General features: G+C 35.9%; 1 long non-coding RNA gene across 1 annotated transcript; it reads right to left on the bottom strand.

The window, feature by feature from the left end:
• Nucleotides 1-5,364: 5,364 nt before the first annotated feature.
• On the bottom strand, nt 5,365-7,853 carry LOC136840513 (uncharacterized). Its single transcript, XR_010853626.1, has 3 exons — nt 7,694-7,853; nt 6,969-7,113; nt 5,365-5,570 (listed from the first exon to the last, which is right to left on the bottom strand). It is a non-coding gene; the product is annotated as an uncharacterized lncRNA (long non-coding RNA).
• Nucleotides 7,854-16,392: the final 8,539 nt, after the last annotated feature.

Below are 16,392 nucleotides of genomic sequence, written 5' to 3'. Positions count from 1 at the left end.
GTTTGAACATATGTCTTTTGGTATGTTAATGACCTTTGTGCTATTGTTAGTAGTGTAAAAGCTATACAGAGTATAAAGGCTATGATATTTATTTAGGTAATAATAAGCTAATAATATGTTGTCATATACCATTTGCATTCTGATTATCAAAACCTTTATTTAGAATCATCCATTTACTTCTTAACCCAGTATACGACCATATTGTATAAGGAAATGTTAGTGCATTTCTACAGTATTAAAAATTAAGGAATGGGAAAACTGCTCATTCATCGCCGTTATGACGGGGAGGACTGTTCAGTCTTAGACGTGATTTGAATGCCCGTCATGAAAATCTAGGTACTGCAGGATGCCAAAATAGAAACGGGTGTTCTTTGAATAATATACTGAATTCCATGGATAATGTTCGGGTTTTGGGTAAGAATGAACTCACTCATGTAAGGGGTGGAAGACTTGATTATGCTTTAGCAGATGTATTTGTTGTGGGTGAATTGCTTAGTGATCATTTTGGAATCTGCGTAACTGTAAATGTAGGGAAATTAGCTTTTAACTTCTCTGGAAAAAAATATATCTTGAGGACACAGGAAAAGTTGAACTGACGAATGGTACAAAGATTATAAGAGAGCGGAAGGACATGGTAATGATGAAAATAAATTTTTCGATGACTTCCTCAGCGTTATTGATGATACTCGGCACACGGTTACAGAAATTATACGAGAGCCTGTAACAAACACAAGCGTTACGATGATAAAGTTGTGCAAGGTTGGAACAGACTTAAGGAAGGCACAAAAAAAATGGAGTCTAAATCCTAATGCTGATCAAAATAGGGGAACTATGATCCAAATAGCTGAAGGAACGTCAGAAACAAGAAAAGTAGTAAGAGGGAATTATTGGGACGGTTTTCTGAAAGATATTTCTTTAATAAAATCTCTAGGCGGTGTATGGAATGAGGTTAACGAGGTAAGAGGAGTTAAACGGAAAAATGTTGTTCATTCGGAGCCTCAAGGTACGGCTGATGATTTAATGAAAAAGTGGTCAGATATTTATAGTTACACTCAGGCATGTTTGAAGAACAGGTCGCCTAAACGGCAGCGTTTGGTGGAAATGCAAGCAGGAATAAGAGATGAGACTTGTCTACAATGCTAGAAATGAATTATTGCGTGCTATCAAGCGAGGAAAGTCTACTGCCTCAGGTGTGGAAGGAGTAACATATGATATAATTAATTATTTGATTGCAATGGATGATAGTCCGCTATAGGATTTAATGAATTTGTCCTATGCAAATGGCAGGTTAGCTATAAAATGGAAGATAGCTTTAATGATTCCTGTTCCTGAAAGTAACGGAGAGTATTGGCCTACATCGCTGACATCGTGCTTTTGCAAATTAATGGAAAGACTTGTTTTAGGTAGGTTACTTTATGTTATTGGAGAACAGCTCTCTGATAATTTGTTTGGTTTTAGAAAAAATAAGAGTACAAAGGATTGTGTTATTAAAGTACTAAGCAAGAGCAGGGCCAGATGTAGGGCTTTTGTAGACCTTAAGACTGCCTTTGATGGGGCAAATGGTGAGGTAATCCTAGAAGAAAAGGCGAATAAAGGGGTGAAAGGTTTAAAGCGGATACAGAGCTAACTAATTTGAAGGAAAGCCAAAGTGTGGTTCCAGGGTCATGGATCTAAGGAAATGCTGTCGGAGTTGAGTACACCACAAGGTGGAGTATTAATCCTTACTTTAAAGTATTGATGGACAACATTGCAAGCCACATGTTCCCAAGAGGTACTGATATTGTAATTTATGCTTATCATATTCTTTTACAATGTGATTCTTATGCTACTTTGTCATTAACTATGGCGAAGGTGCAAAACTTGTGTCTACATATGGGTTTGGTTATAAATGAAAATAAGAGCAAAATACAGACGTGTACACAGACAGATAGTTCTTTTTTTATTTAATGGGAAGGTACTAGAGATAGTCGACAGTTATAAGTATCTCGGAATGTAGGTAAGTTTTAAAACGACCATGTTCGAGATAAACTACGTTAGAAATCTTTGTCTGGCGAGACTTAAACCATCACAAGTGCTTGCAAACAGAGAAAGGAAAACAGCGTACATCGTGTAATATACAGCCAAAGAGAGGTATTTCTGTAACGGAGCAGGCATTCCGGTTTTAAGGATGGTTTATAGTAGTACAGTGTGCACCGTTATCGATTATGCAGAGCCTGTATCGGTAAATTATTCGGAGAAGGAACTGAAGAAATAGAGGTTATCCAAAACAAAGCCGTGTGTGTCATATTGGGATGTACAACGAGGACCAGGATAGAATTAATGAGAATGGAATTAAATTTGCCTGGTGTGTAGTTGGCCATATTCGAGAAATTGTCTCTATTGCTGTTGTTCGAATGACAACAAAAGGGGAAAGAAGTATGGGAATGATAATTGCAAAGTGATCAGGAAGGTTTATTGTTCCAATTCGAGCTAACAGCTATTCACCTAAATTGTATAACATTATGTTAAGATGTTGTGAAGTATTGTGTTCAGTTGCCAAAGGTAAAGCCTTTCAAGCCATGGCTATGTCCAAAGGTCGAGATATGTATAAGTAAATTGGATTGCAAAAAGTATCTCATCCCAATGAGTTAAAACATGTGTTCTTGTCACTGTTACGTAATTTGCCCAGATGTAATGTTTTTCATATATACTGTGATGGGTCTGTTAACTGAATGAAGGATGGCTGTGGAGTTGCCATACGAAAATTTGGTGATAATACAATTACTGACGAGATGATTTCTAAACAAACGCAGGATAATGGCTCTACAACAACAGCAGAGTTACATGCAATTCACAATGGACTGAAAATTGCCGCAGGTAAAAAGCGATATGTGTATATTTTTGTCGATTCCTAGAGTGCTTTGTTTGCAATGAATTGTAAAGATCCACCTAACGCTGACTTGGTATACCAATGTAAGGCTTTGATTTATGAGATAGAACGAAGTGGTTTTTGTGTTAAATTTTACTGGATACCTTCTCATATAGGTATATATTTAAATGAAGTTGCTGACAAATTAGAAAAAGATGCAGCATGCAAAAGCTCTTTTGATATTGTTGGTATTTTAAGTTTTCATTAAATAGAGAGCGGAATAAGACTTCGGAGAGCTGCATGGGAGACTGAAAATGCAGAAAGGATTTTTGCAGGCGGCAGTAATAGCATGAGGCATTACTTGCATCTGGAAATACCCTACTACATATGGCAAAGCTCTTTCCAAAATGGACATTTATAATGAGGTTACCGTAGGATACAAGTATTCATGGGAATATGTTAATGGTAATTTTCATGGAAATAATGAAGGAACCAAACTCTCATACATTATTAGGTATACTGTCCTGAACTTTCATAATTTAGGGACAGAAGTGCTGATACACTTCCAGAGATGGTGTGTTATTTGCTTAAACAACATGGTTCCAAAAATTATGAAGTTTCCCAATTTCTATTGGAACAAGTAATCCTGGAAGGTGAATGATGTATTGTTAAAATATTTTGGAGGGGGTACCACCATGCTCATACACCCCACTTGATCCATACGTACTAAATGCCAATAAATCTTTTGAACTTGACTGTTCTTAAATTCTTATTGTAACAAAAATCTGCGTTGTTAGTAAAGGATGTAAGCTTAAGCTTTTTAATAATATAGCTGAGCAAAAGAACCTAAACATAAGTGGCAGTTCCTATATTAAAACATCAAACGCTAGCATGCACTATTCCTTGTGGCTGTTTAGCGTCATCCTGGAATAACGTGAGAACTGCCTCAGAGTCGGGTCCGAGTTCAGAAAGTTCGGGAAAAATTTTTGCAGCTACTTAATAGTCATACAAAACGAAGTCCCTAAAAATTCCAGTGGGGTCATGACATCAACATGGATGAAAGTCAAACGTGCACTTCCCAAGTTTCATTAATCATATCTTCACTCAGTTCAAGACAACGAACGTTTGTGACCTACAAATCATTACTAAAGTAAATATAACACCCAGGCGTAGGTGAAAGCCTTTCTAGTTTAACAAAACATTTACCTTTACTCAAAACCCAACATTTGATGATAAACATTATCATTTTTAAGGATTAAGGAATAAAATCTGCCATTGCAAAAAAATCAGCGAATTAAGATACATTCACAACTAACGAATTCATCTTAACTGGAATGAGGTACATAGCATCAGTCATAACAGCATTATCGGTCCAAGAAATCGCCCTTCGGAAAGTTATGCCTACTTTCGTAATCCATGATTAATACTATTTCTTACTAATTAGGCCCTGTCCACACTACCGGGCACTGCCCGACGGGCAAACACTGTTCCCATAACCGTTCCACTATACTGACCGACCGAGTATGGAGTCAGAACTATGCGATTGTCTGGTAACACTGCTTCAGAAGCGAGAGAAAATATAAACAGCTTATAGTCTGAAGGCCAATTTACAGTTTTTACTTCATGCTTTAATTTTAAATTGTGAAAAAAGCTCAAACCTTTAAGTGAATTGTCTGCAGTACTACTGTATCAAACCGAAATATAAGTATTAGTGTCAGATGGCCACATGCTTTTGAAAAATAACCAGGGAATGTAAACCAATATTTCTCAATTTATAATGCCCTAGGAAAAGTGAAGCCCCTATCATATAGTGGGGCACTCATAACTTATAACTAAACAGCTGGATTTCACTAATTTCTATTTTATCGCGTTGAAACATTAAAGTACGGACCTTCACTTACTCTTAAGTTATGCCGGACACTGTAGCCGTGATCTGAGACCAACATCCTACTTACTGCTCAGTATAAACCTCCCTCGAAAAAATACGTCAACTAAATCTGAAAGCCTTCGTCTAAAGATAATTCTCCGTATGGAAATTAATTGCCCCAGAGGTTTAGGGTGTGGATCTTGTCCCTAGATAGATAAGCCAAGTTTGGTTTAAGCTAAGGCTTCACGAGTGCCTTGTCAACTGCCATCAGTTACTTTTGACTATATTAGTTTCCATTTATGGGTTTTCAGGATTTCATTCAACAATTCCTAATCAGTCATCGATTCTCGAAGATTCTAGTCATTCGCTTAGGTAATTTACCATAAGTTTTACCAGAGAAACGGTAATTTCAGGTATTAGAGCGTAAACACCACAACTATCCTTAAATATTACTAACCGATTGAACATTAGGCTTTACCTATGGTCTACTAGGTTACGCTAAGCCACGGTAACCTAAACCACTTTATACCGGTCTTTTAAAACCGTGGCCTTTGGACTCCATCCGGTCAAGGTAAACTGCTCCGGTCAAGATAAACTGCAAGTTCTTTACATACTTCAATTTGGAATTTATGGCAAGAAAACCCAAGTCTGCAATTTCTATTAGTAAAGGTAAGGACGTTCATATTTACTGATCTTTATTGAAAATTCAGCTTACAACTTTTAATTAAAGCAGAAAACTTTTGGCATAAACGCAGTATATCAGTAACACCAGGCTCTTGTCTCACCTCAGTAAAATATATTTTGTAAAAGCAACGAACACTGGAGTTCCTGAATGACTCTACTCCAATGCACAGCCTGTAAAACAAAAAAAAACTGCGGTTAACAATTGAGTGACCAACCAGAGAAACTACCCATCAAAGCCGCCGAGCAAAATGACGGTATTATTTTACTTATGGACATTAATTGCTTTCAACGCAAAATATAGGTTTTTTTTTGTATTATGATGTGATTTGAATGATTTTGAGTTTATTTCATCGCAAATGAATACTTATCCTTCCCGGCAAATGATATACAAAATTAATAAAATTACGACTTGTCAGAATACTGCACCCTTTCCATAGCTAATACGGCAAAACTGTAATCAGTAAACACAGTTTTGCCGTATTAGCTATGGAGAGGGGTGCAGTATTCTGACAAGTCGTAATTTTATTAATTATGTATACAGTATATCATTTGCCGGGGAAGGATAAATATTCATTTGCGATGGAAATAAACCTCAAAATCATTCAAATCACATAATACAACAAAAAAACCTATATTTTATGTTGAAAGCAATTAATGTCCATAAGTAAAATACCAAAATGACAAAAGGTCAACTTGCCAAGTTTCAGCACAGCAGGTTCTGGCATCACTTGCAGATTGTACAAAATAACGTATCTATATTGTACGCAAGTGAAAACATAGGCATGTCCATCGTATCACCATGAGTTCCACTTAACCTAATAGGTTTAAACTTAAACAGCAAATATAATTTAAGTTAGTTTAAAGATTTAAACTAACTTAAATTTAAAGTTTAAAAAAATAGAATTATCTAAAATAAGTTTTTTAAACAATGAATTAAAGATTTTGCTGAAAACACCAAAAGTTATACCACCTTTAGTACAGATGCAAAATTAAAACTTCAATTATTAATGAGTTTGGGAATTGCGATCTTAAAGGATAAAAACATTTAACTAAAGTCTCGAAATAGTTAGATTACGTTAATTAACTATAAAAGTGCAAAGTTGTTAACTCTTGTACTACAAAATAAGATAGGTTAATTTGTATAGGTTAATTTGTATAGTTATGAAACTAAATTCAAAGTAATTACGTTCACTATTGTATTATAAAACTGCAAAACAGTTACGTTAACTATTGTACCATTATGAAACTAAATGCAAAATAAGTTAAAAGGTCAAGATATAAGAAATCTTGAATAATTCTTAAGCAACCAATATATAAGTTAAGTTACTTTAAATCTCAAAAACGTAAATCTCAAGTCAAGATACGTTAATACTAAAAACAGTTAGGCTGAAGTACTTATAACCTGAAAGGAAAAAATTAAAACCTCCCATGCACTGCCGATAGGCCGTAAAATCTATCGGACAGGGCATGAAAGGGGGCCTCCACCCCTACAGGAGCACCGCCCCTGTAGGGGTGGAGGTAAAAAAAATTGTCTTGGAAAACCTTTGTACAGTTGACAAAATACTTTACCTAGTTTTTATTAAGCCAAACTTGGGAAGAGTAACCCGTTTTTGAGTAGCAGGAGAAACTCCCGTCTGGAGAATTGACTCAAAAGCAGGGTTTATTTTGACCTATCTCACAAGCGTAGTTTCATGAAATGGTAGAGATGTCAAATCTGGAAGTAGTTTAAAATTAGAGTCGTAGCAGGATATGGATTTGCATTAATAAAACAGACAACTCAAACCTTAGGAAGATACAAGACAGACAATTATAGCTTTAAAAAATTGTTAGGTTTTACACGGAAGTAAAGTTTTAAACAGGAACTTCATTTTTAAGTACATTGTAAAGTAAATACTAAACTTTACGATCATCAGATCAACTGGCCCTGAAAGCCATATTTGTACTGCAAAAGTACATGAAACTACCTACAGTTTTACAGTCTAGAAGCGAAAAGTAGGATCAAGTAATGCTATATGATAAACGTAATAAAAATTTACATAAATGCTGTCCACAAATTGCAGTAAGTTATATATTTATCTTCTGTACAGAAAAAAGGAAAAACATGAAATACAAAATATTAATTTAATTTAAGCTAAACTTTAAAGCAAATTAAAAAAAAAACCTGTTGCAACATGCTCTTAGGTCTAGTAACCATATCCATGAACCCTTGCGATAATGGGAAAAATGTAAACCAAAATCACGAAAACCTTAATTTTAACAAAAGTATTACAACATGAACGTAAGGAAACTTGAACCTTTGCAGAGCCTAGGAGAGTCGCCACAACTAAAACTTAACACCATTTATCACGATAGCAAACTCCAACAGCAAGCTCAACCGGTACGGATACTTCCGGCTGATTAGGTAACGAGGACCCGACCAAAACACTCTCTACGATACTTCACTTTTCCAGAGTCGACGGCTAACTAGTGGATTTGTTTGCCGAGAACCCCCGGTGTTGGCCTTCACCATCAAGGACCATGGATTCACCCGTCTTGAAACTTGGACGATATAGCGGAAGATTACGACGTCCATGGTTTTGTTCAAAGGAAATTTTAAACGAGTTTGTTGATGTTTTCACGCTAATTGACTGATTCTCGTTTTATGACCTCTCGGTTCTTGATAAAATTAGGCTCTGTGTATCATAACAGAAAACTTTTATCAATAATTTACCGAACAAGAGAATGAATATTTTTCGGTGTATTACGTATTGTCACGCAGTAAAAAATATTATTGTTTGTGTTTACTGTTTTTTTTTTCTAAGGTCCCACTTCAACGAAACCTGTAAACTCAACTCGTCATTCTTTTGTTGACTGGATTGCGTACTCCCTATTAATTGTCAAATCCACACTGTCATCGCACTCAGAAGAAGTCAAATCTTTAATTTTTTCTTGATATCAAGCGGGAACTTATTGTATAGTCTTGGAGCGGCAGATTGACTCCATGCATTGGATGTATTATATGAAGCAAGTCATTCACATATTTTGGACATTCAGTCATGACAGCTCGATGAATCATTTCACATATTTTACACATTCTAACATTCTAGCTTTAATGGGGAACCAGTGCAACTCAAACAATACGGGCAAAGTCCTGTCATGCGGTGTAGCATTATTCTATTCTTCGATAAAACTTTATGCCAAGTGACATTGGTGTAGAAGCATGGGTTTTTAATATGTTCTTAAATTATGCATAGTAATTCTTACACTGGAAATTTTATTTGGACATAATACCATTCTTATCACTTTGAAAATACTTCCATGTATTAGTGAATCCGAACTTTATGGAGCAGGGATAACAAAGTTTCTCTTGTGAGAAATAGGGCACTTTGATGAAAAACTTAAACTAAAAGACCTACTGTATCCATACGACTGGAAAAATGGAATACTTACCCTTCAAGGTTTGTTCATTAAAGTTTGAGGTGAGAAACTTTGGTTTCTCGGGAACCAACCAATTTTTTACCTCCACCCCTACAGGGGAGGTGCCCCTGTAGTGGTGCAGGGGCCTCTCATGCCCTGTACCTATAGGTCTTATAACCAATAGGCAAGTGTAGAGAGGTTCAAGCACCCAACCAACCAACTAATCAGTTTTTTCTTTCAGGTGTTAAACGCATGAGTGTAGATGTTAGAAGTCAGAAATACTTTTAATTTTTTAGGATTTTAAAAGTAACGTAACTGCTTAATTGGAACTTTCAAATTTTTCAAACTTTGGTTTTTGTGCTTTTATTCGTTATGATGTTCAGTAAAGTAACTTAATCGCGTATTTGGAACTTGAAAATGTAATTTCAAGTTTTTTCGCTTTTTAAAGTTCAGCAACAAGAAAATTAAAATTAGAGTTTTAAATTTACGTAAGGTTAGTTTTAGCAATTAATTTCAGTTGCTCTAAGAATCTGTACTATAAGGACGTTGACTTTTTCAGGACAAAAAAATTAACATTGCGACTCTGCATTGCTTTGAAATTTGATAGTTGACATATTTTTTTGCTGATTAGGTGCAACATGCCATTGTAATAGCCACAATGCCCTCTTAACTTTGTTTTGGAACTTTATGCAACGTAAATTATTGCTCCCACTTTGTTCATAGTTCTAATTAAACATTTGTAATTCAAGTTTCTTAACTTTACTAGTAAAACAATATATATAAAATTCGTTCAGTATACAAATTCCAATTATACTATACAAAATATAAACCCAAATTATGGTTGACCGAATCTACTTTAGTTATCTCTTTAACACTAGAGTTTTAATGTCCAATTACTTAATATTCCTAACTACCCGGCTACTTGTTTGAAAGCACTTCTTAGACATTTTTCTGGACGCTCTACTTAGAGGCTTTGTAAGCTTATCATTACGGTAAAAAAATATTATCTTACGTGAAAGTTTCATTTCATCAAAGTTAACATTTACTACGATCTGTAACTTAGATGGTGCTCTTGCATTTTTTTAAGGCGTTTTCTTCTATTTACAGAATAGGCTTTCTGAAATGGGTATTTAAGGCCATGAAAGCACTACTTGGGTTAGTCAACAACTCGTTTTTTGGTTTTACCCTCGCAAGAGCTCTCTAAGCTGAGCTGATGTGAGAACTGGAGCCTGGCATTGATGATTCCTTTATCATTAAGCTTCACTTATTCGATGGTAATTTCAATAAATTGCTATAAATGATGCATATGTAAATTTGAACATTCTTACCACCACCAGTAACAATTGTTAGTAATACCAGTGTACAATTTTACTAATATGGGCTAATCATTATAAAACAAAAAAAAATATATAGGTTGTCTGACTTATGTGCGGAGTGCTTTTAGCAATTGAGAATTAAATGGTGGGTTGTTTCACCTTACCTTAAACAATTTTTTATGAATTCGAGAGATATATTGAGTTTCTATGACTTGTCTTTTAGAGATGTCAAGGGATTTTCATGAATATTCATGTCCCAAGTCTTGGGAGAAAGTAGCTCCAATCAAAAGGTTCTTTGGGCACCATTTGCATTGGGAGTCTCTCCCAGGCCGCCTTTGCCTTTCATGCACCATACCTTCAGTGTTCTTTAACTTTTGCATTCCTATTAAAATGTTCTCAGAAACAAATGGTCTTTGATTTTTCAGTTTGAATTTACTTAATTTTCCCTTAGTTCTTGACCTCCAAGATTCATGCTTTCCAGAAACCTGTTTCCCTTCGTCAGTATCCCGCTGTAGCTTAATTTAATTACCAAAAGTTTTTATATTCAAACTTATGGGTGTCCTAGTTTCCAATATAAATTTTATAAAAGATTCTTTGTTGGTGCTCATTTGAAATAACTTTCTTTTATTCTGTACGTGTTATATAAGTTTATTACCTTAGATATTCTTTGCCTTTCATTTTAAAATGAAAAGACTAGTTATAACTAAACTGTTGTAGCCCAAGTGGGGATTCTATCAGCTGGCCATATACGGTACTTGGACTGTATAGCCTTCAGAGTTGACCCATTCTGATAATACCAACACGGGCTTTTATGGTATATAGAAGAGAAAGTAAATCAGTGTCCGCGACTGTCGGGTTCACCATGGACAAGATTGCTTTGTACTGAAAAATTTCCTCGTTTGAGCGGGACTATCATGCATAAAGCGCTCCTTCGCTTGGGGCAAGGATTAAGAGTATGAAGGACTTTTGTCTGCCAATGAGTCCCAAGGTTTCAATGGACTCTTTGGTTGAGACCAGGATTGACATTCACGACCGTGTGGTCTAATTAAATTCCTAAATAACAGTGATGATAAACCTCCATTTTTCGAAGTGCAAGTTTTTCAGATTTTCTAAACAATTGGAGGTGTGCTTGATACTCCTGTAACGGGATTTTATAAAAATGGATATAAGTAGATGGGTGTATGCCAGGACGGGCTCTTGTTTTCTTGAGCATTGTATATAGGGATTTGAAGGATCTTTTAAACCGTACTAAGTTTAAGAGGCTTTAAATGCTACTCAGAATCTCTCTCTCTCTCTCTCTCTCTCTCTCTCTCTCTCTCTCTCTCTCTCTTACTTAAAACTGTTGTACATAATTCTTAAAGATTCCTTATTCCAACAAAACGAGGTTTTATTTCATAAATTACACGAAGCAGGTGCCAGCATAAATATGCCGGAACTCTGGACACGCAAGCATAAAGGAAATGATGTTGATAAACCAGCCAAGAATGCAGTCACCATGACTAGATTAAGTATACCTGTCCCTGCCAGTGATTCGTTACTACTACTAAATCTCATCACCTTTATCAACGGCAGGTGTCGTGGAACAATGATTCTGACGATGACAAATTAAAGCAGATTAAAACTACTGGATTCTGGTGGTGTTCAGAGTATCATTATGTAGCACAACTGATCACACCCATTCATGACCATATATTTTCCAGATATTTTCCAGTTGGACGGACACCTCTGTCCAAAAACAGCAGTAGTTGCTGCTACCACTTCGTCTGTGACCCCATCGAATAGGCTACTTCTGCTGTCCAAGTTATAATGTCTAACCTAACTGGCTAGGGGATCTCGGTCTTGACATTTTTCAGAACCACTTACTTTGAATTGGTATGGATCCTACTTCATGGAGGCTAAGGAGTAACGCAAAACAATCTTCGTTTTGCTCTTCCCCACACAATGCTTTCCTCAAATTTCGATTATTCACTGATGCTTGCGTACTGCTTGAAGAATCAAAACCCGTGTTGGTATAAGACCAATAACAAAAACATCAACTGATATCTAGGACAAATCTCTTCTGCTGACCAAAGCAATTACGAAGCCAATTTTCATATTCAATTTTAAGGCTGTTTAGAAGCAAATGCTCGTCATGAAACAAAGTCAGACTAATTTAGAATGAACTACAATCTCTTAAGAATTGATGTTTTCTCTCTCTCTCTCTCTCTCTCTCTCTCTCTCTCTCTCTCTCTCTCTCTCTCTCTCTCTCTCTCCACACACACAGAACACAAGCAAGCGTTTTGTACATTTTGCTTTCATAAGAAAAACTTCAGAGAGAACGAGAGACATAAAGTAGACTTCAATTTTATTGTTAAGCAGAGATGAAGGCGTGGAGGGGATACTGAAGGAAAAGTACGGGACAAACTTATGTGCGCATGTGATGATGATTATTTACAGGTCGGCATTGTTTTCCGCTAATTCCGGGATCTTTTGAGACCATGCAACCAACTCTGGCCATAATCATTATTCATAACGCACATGCCAGTAGTTGATGATTCAGTCCATTCAAACAAATAGGTATATATATACATATATATATGTGTGTGTGTGTGTGTATTATATATATTATATACTGTATATAGACAGATAGATAGATAGATAGATAGATAGATAGATAATGTGGATATAAACGTGTGAAAGGCGCCAAGTCTAACCACAAAGGAACTCTTCTGTTCGTCTCTCCAGTCATTCTTCATGACTTTATCGCTCAAGGTAGAGGCCATTTGCACAGACACTAATAAGACCTTGCACTGATACTTGGAGTTTGCCTTGTGCTCTCCTACTGCTGTGTTGTGCTTCATGGTACCCAACCAGCTAGTAACAGACAGTTTTAACGCTATCTCTCCGACGTCGTTAACCCTTCGAAGGAATACGCCTGTGGCATGTCTTGAATAGTGGTGCGTGGCGAACATAAACTTTTCAAATTGGCAGTGTTTTTAGGGAAGGAAGATTTTTTTTGTGATTTTTTGTGTTTCGTGTTCTTTTTGCTTTTTCGACAGATGACGATGCCGCGGAAGAGATCGTCCTATCTCCCCTCCCTCAGCCCTCCCAGTGCCCAGGACCCCGCCAGGAGAAGGCATATGGAGTCTGTTTCTACCCCTCTCATCAGTGGACCTGTTTCATCTGAATCTTCTGAAAAACCACCTCTTCCCCCACGACCGACTCTGAGGACGAAGGATAGACCGTAGTTAACAGGGAAAAGAAGAGGATACAGAGTTTATCTTTTCCGTTTGTTCCCCAGGGTCAAAACTCATCAACAATCTGGAAATAGCATTCAAAGATCTCTCCCCACTCCCAAAATTATGGCACCTGCATCCGAAATGCCTTAAGCTAGGGTTGCCACCATTGAAAGTTCTAAGCCGGCTCTCCAGAGTTCAACTCGGCCTAATTTAAGAGGTGACTTCACAATCACTCCACGTGGCCAGGCCACTGTATATTATCTTAAATTTTTTGTACTTTCAAGGGTCCAGTACCTATGAGAGTAGACCTTGATATCTAGGGATCCTCCTTCTTAACTGATTACATCCTAGAGCCTCAATGATGTTACATGTGTCAGTAGTTCAGCCACCACTGTTAGCAGTGCATAGGAAAATATTAGTTACTGGGCGGAAAATCAGATGACCCTTGCTCACTAATACTCTTTTACCCTTCGCAGTCCGATATAGGTAAAAAAAAACAATAAGATTCCCATTTTATTATTCGTCCATCTATATTCGAACCCCTTTTCGTGATTTGAAGATAGAAATACAGATTAAGCGGAGTAATTACTTACATATACATTACAGATTTTTGCTTTTTCATCATCATTTTCTAATTATTGTCTGTCTTCTTACAATAAGCTTGGAAGCTACAACGAACGTAGCTCAATGGAAAATTATTAATCCGTGATAAATATAAGCTAAACAAGTGCAGAGCTTTTACAATTACCTTCCTACGATTACTCGGGTCAATATTCCTTGTTACTGCGTTGTCATACTCTTTAAAAAAAAGGATGAATCAAATTACATTTGAAGATATTCTGCCGAAATTACCTGATTCTTACGGAGAGAGAGAGAGAGAGAGAGAGAGAGAGAGAGAGAGAGAGAGAGAGAGAGAGAGGGAGGGAGGATAACACTGTTCAGTGCCCGAGGATATGCAAAATAATTTCCGGTTTCAGAAATGTGTCAGTATTGGAGGAAGTATCAGTTGATTCATAAGGTATATGTTGAATTATTATTATTATTATTATTATTATTATTATTATTATTATTATTATTATTACTATTATTATTATTATTATTATATCTTAAAAATGGGATACTTTCAATCGAATTCCTAATTACTACCCATCATCAAAGCACACCGCAAAAGACTAGTTCGAGTTCATAGATCGTGTTCTTGGAAAGAAAAAAGAAAACCTCCGTGAGAATGCTCAACGTGGTTATTGCAAGATAAGAAAAAGGCCGGGAGTATTGCAAAAAAAGTGCGTTTTACTTCTATGGAAACTGATTCGGCTCTTTCTCCGAGTTGCCATTTAGCTTGAATTAACTCCATAATAGAAAATGAAATTTTTGTTTCCATGACCACATACGATGGTCAACCGATCAGGAAAGGCCCACTCCAGTCTATTATAATCTATCATAAGGGATTATGGCAAAAATTAATTAACTAGATTTATTCCATTACAGGCTCGTCTGCAAGCGGGTAACAGGGTAGCTGATATAGTTTTAAAGGAACTAGAAATTCACATCTAAATCAAAAGATTGGTAGCTTTCCTTTAGGTTTAACAAATAATACTGGCATTTTCTCTTGGCTCGGCAGAGTCCTGAAGTCCGCATCCAGCGTCCTAACCTCTTCAACACCTTCCCAATAATATGGATCCTGTAGTTCAGAGGTTAACCCCCTCCCATCACCAAAGGACCAGTTTCCTGAAAAATCGTTTGTGCTTCTGTTAGCCGGAGCATTTAATTAGGTATTTTGAGGTCAAATGATTGAAGCAGATTGCAACCAGGGTACAGAAGGGCATCGTGCCAACAACCACATCGAAATATTACTAAGATTAGCACTCAAATGGCACTCTTTATTGGAAAAAGGTATATTATTAAAATGATAGCTGTATCATTGGTGGCAATAGCATACAACTAAATGAGTGCAGAATTAATGAAAGATCATCTTCAGTGGAATTGCCAATGTATGTATTAAATGAAGATGCTCACAACTGATTATGGCAGTGATAAGGGATTGGTGAATATTGGATGACGAGAGTCTCATGAGATAATTTGTCTTTTCCAGTCATGAATAAAGTGCAAACAACACCGCAATGCGCACACGTGAAAGAAGAAGAGCTCATTTGGAATTACATACTCGTCTAATAATCTCCGATGTTGTTTACAGTATTGGGTTATCTGATATTCGTGGAAGGCAAATAATTAAATAATCATTATTCTTGGTGCACTGATGCAAACTGGCATGTATCCCTGCTCATATTCCGAGCTGAATTTCGTTTTAGGGAAAGTTATAACTTTGGATGACTTTATAGTCGAAATAGAGGTCCTTCTTAGAGCTGTACCTTTTGGTTCAGTGAGCATATAAACTATCATTGCAAGTGATATAGTGTACATGAATATACCCTCAGAGCGAAAACAAAGATTACTACGGATATTTTTTATTTAAGAGAGATTGGAAGTGAAAGTGTCAAGATGTAAATTAGTTATTTTATTGCGTTTCTTTTTCCCACAGTTACTGCGGCAGAAACGAATTACTGATGGGTCTAACTTGCTTTGTAAGTAAATGTTTATATTGTGCATTTTAGGTTTAATTTAAAACTAATAATATATATATATATATATATATATATATATATATATATATATATATATATATATATATATATATATATATATTTATTTTTTTGACAATTAACCATCTGGTATTCTTGTTCTTTGTGTTTACCTTGTAACCTTCTTTTCAACTGTCTCATTTGTGCCCCGAAGATGCGTGGATAAACACGTGAAAGCGCTTGGTACTGAACTTCTGCCTGTCATTTTCCTGTGGTATTCGCTTATATAATGAAATCATGCGCATCTACTGTGATTTTTAAGTATATATATATATATATATATATATATATATATATATATATATATATATATATATATATATGCGTATATATACATACACATACGTGTGTGTGTGTGTGTACATCTATACAAATTATATATATATATATATATATATATATATATATATATATATATATATAT

Source organism: Macrobrachium rosenbergii, chromosome 7 (genome assembly GCF_040412425.1).
Source record: "Macrobrachium rosenbergii isolate ZJJX-2024 chromosome 7, ASM4041242v1, whole genome shotgun sequence".
In the NCBI taxonomy this organism is placed as follows: domain Eukaryota; kingdom Metazoa; phylum Arthropoda; class Malacostraca; order Decapoda; family Palaemonidae; genus Macrobrachium; species Macrobrachium rosenbergii.
The sequence above is the reverse complement of the archived record's forward strand: the minus strand, read 5'-3'. Positions and strand labels throughout refer to the sequence as shown.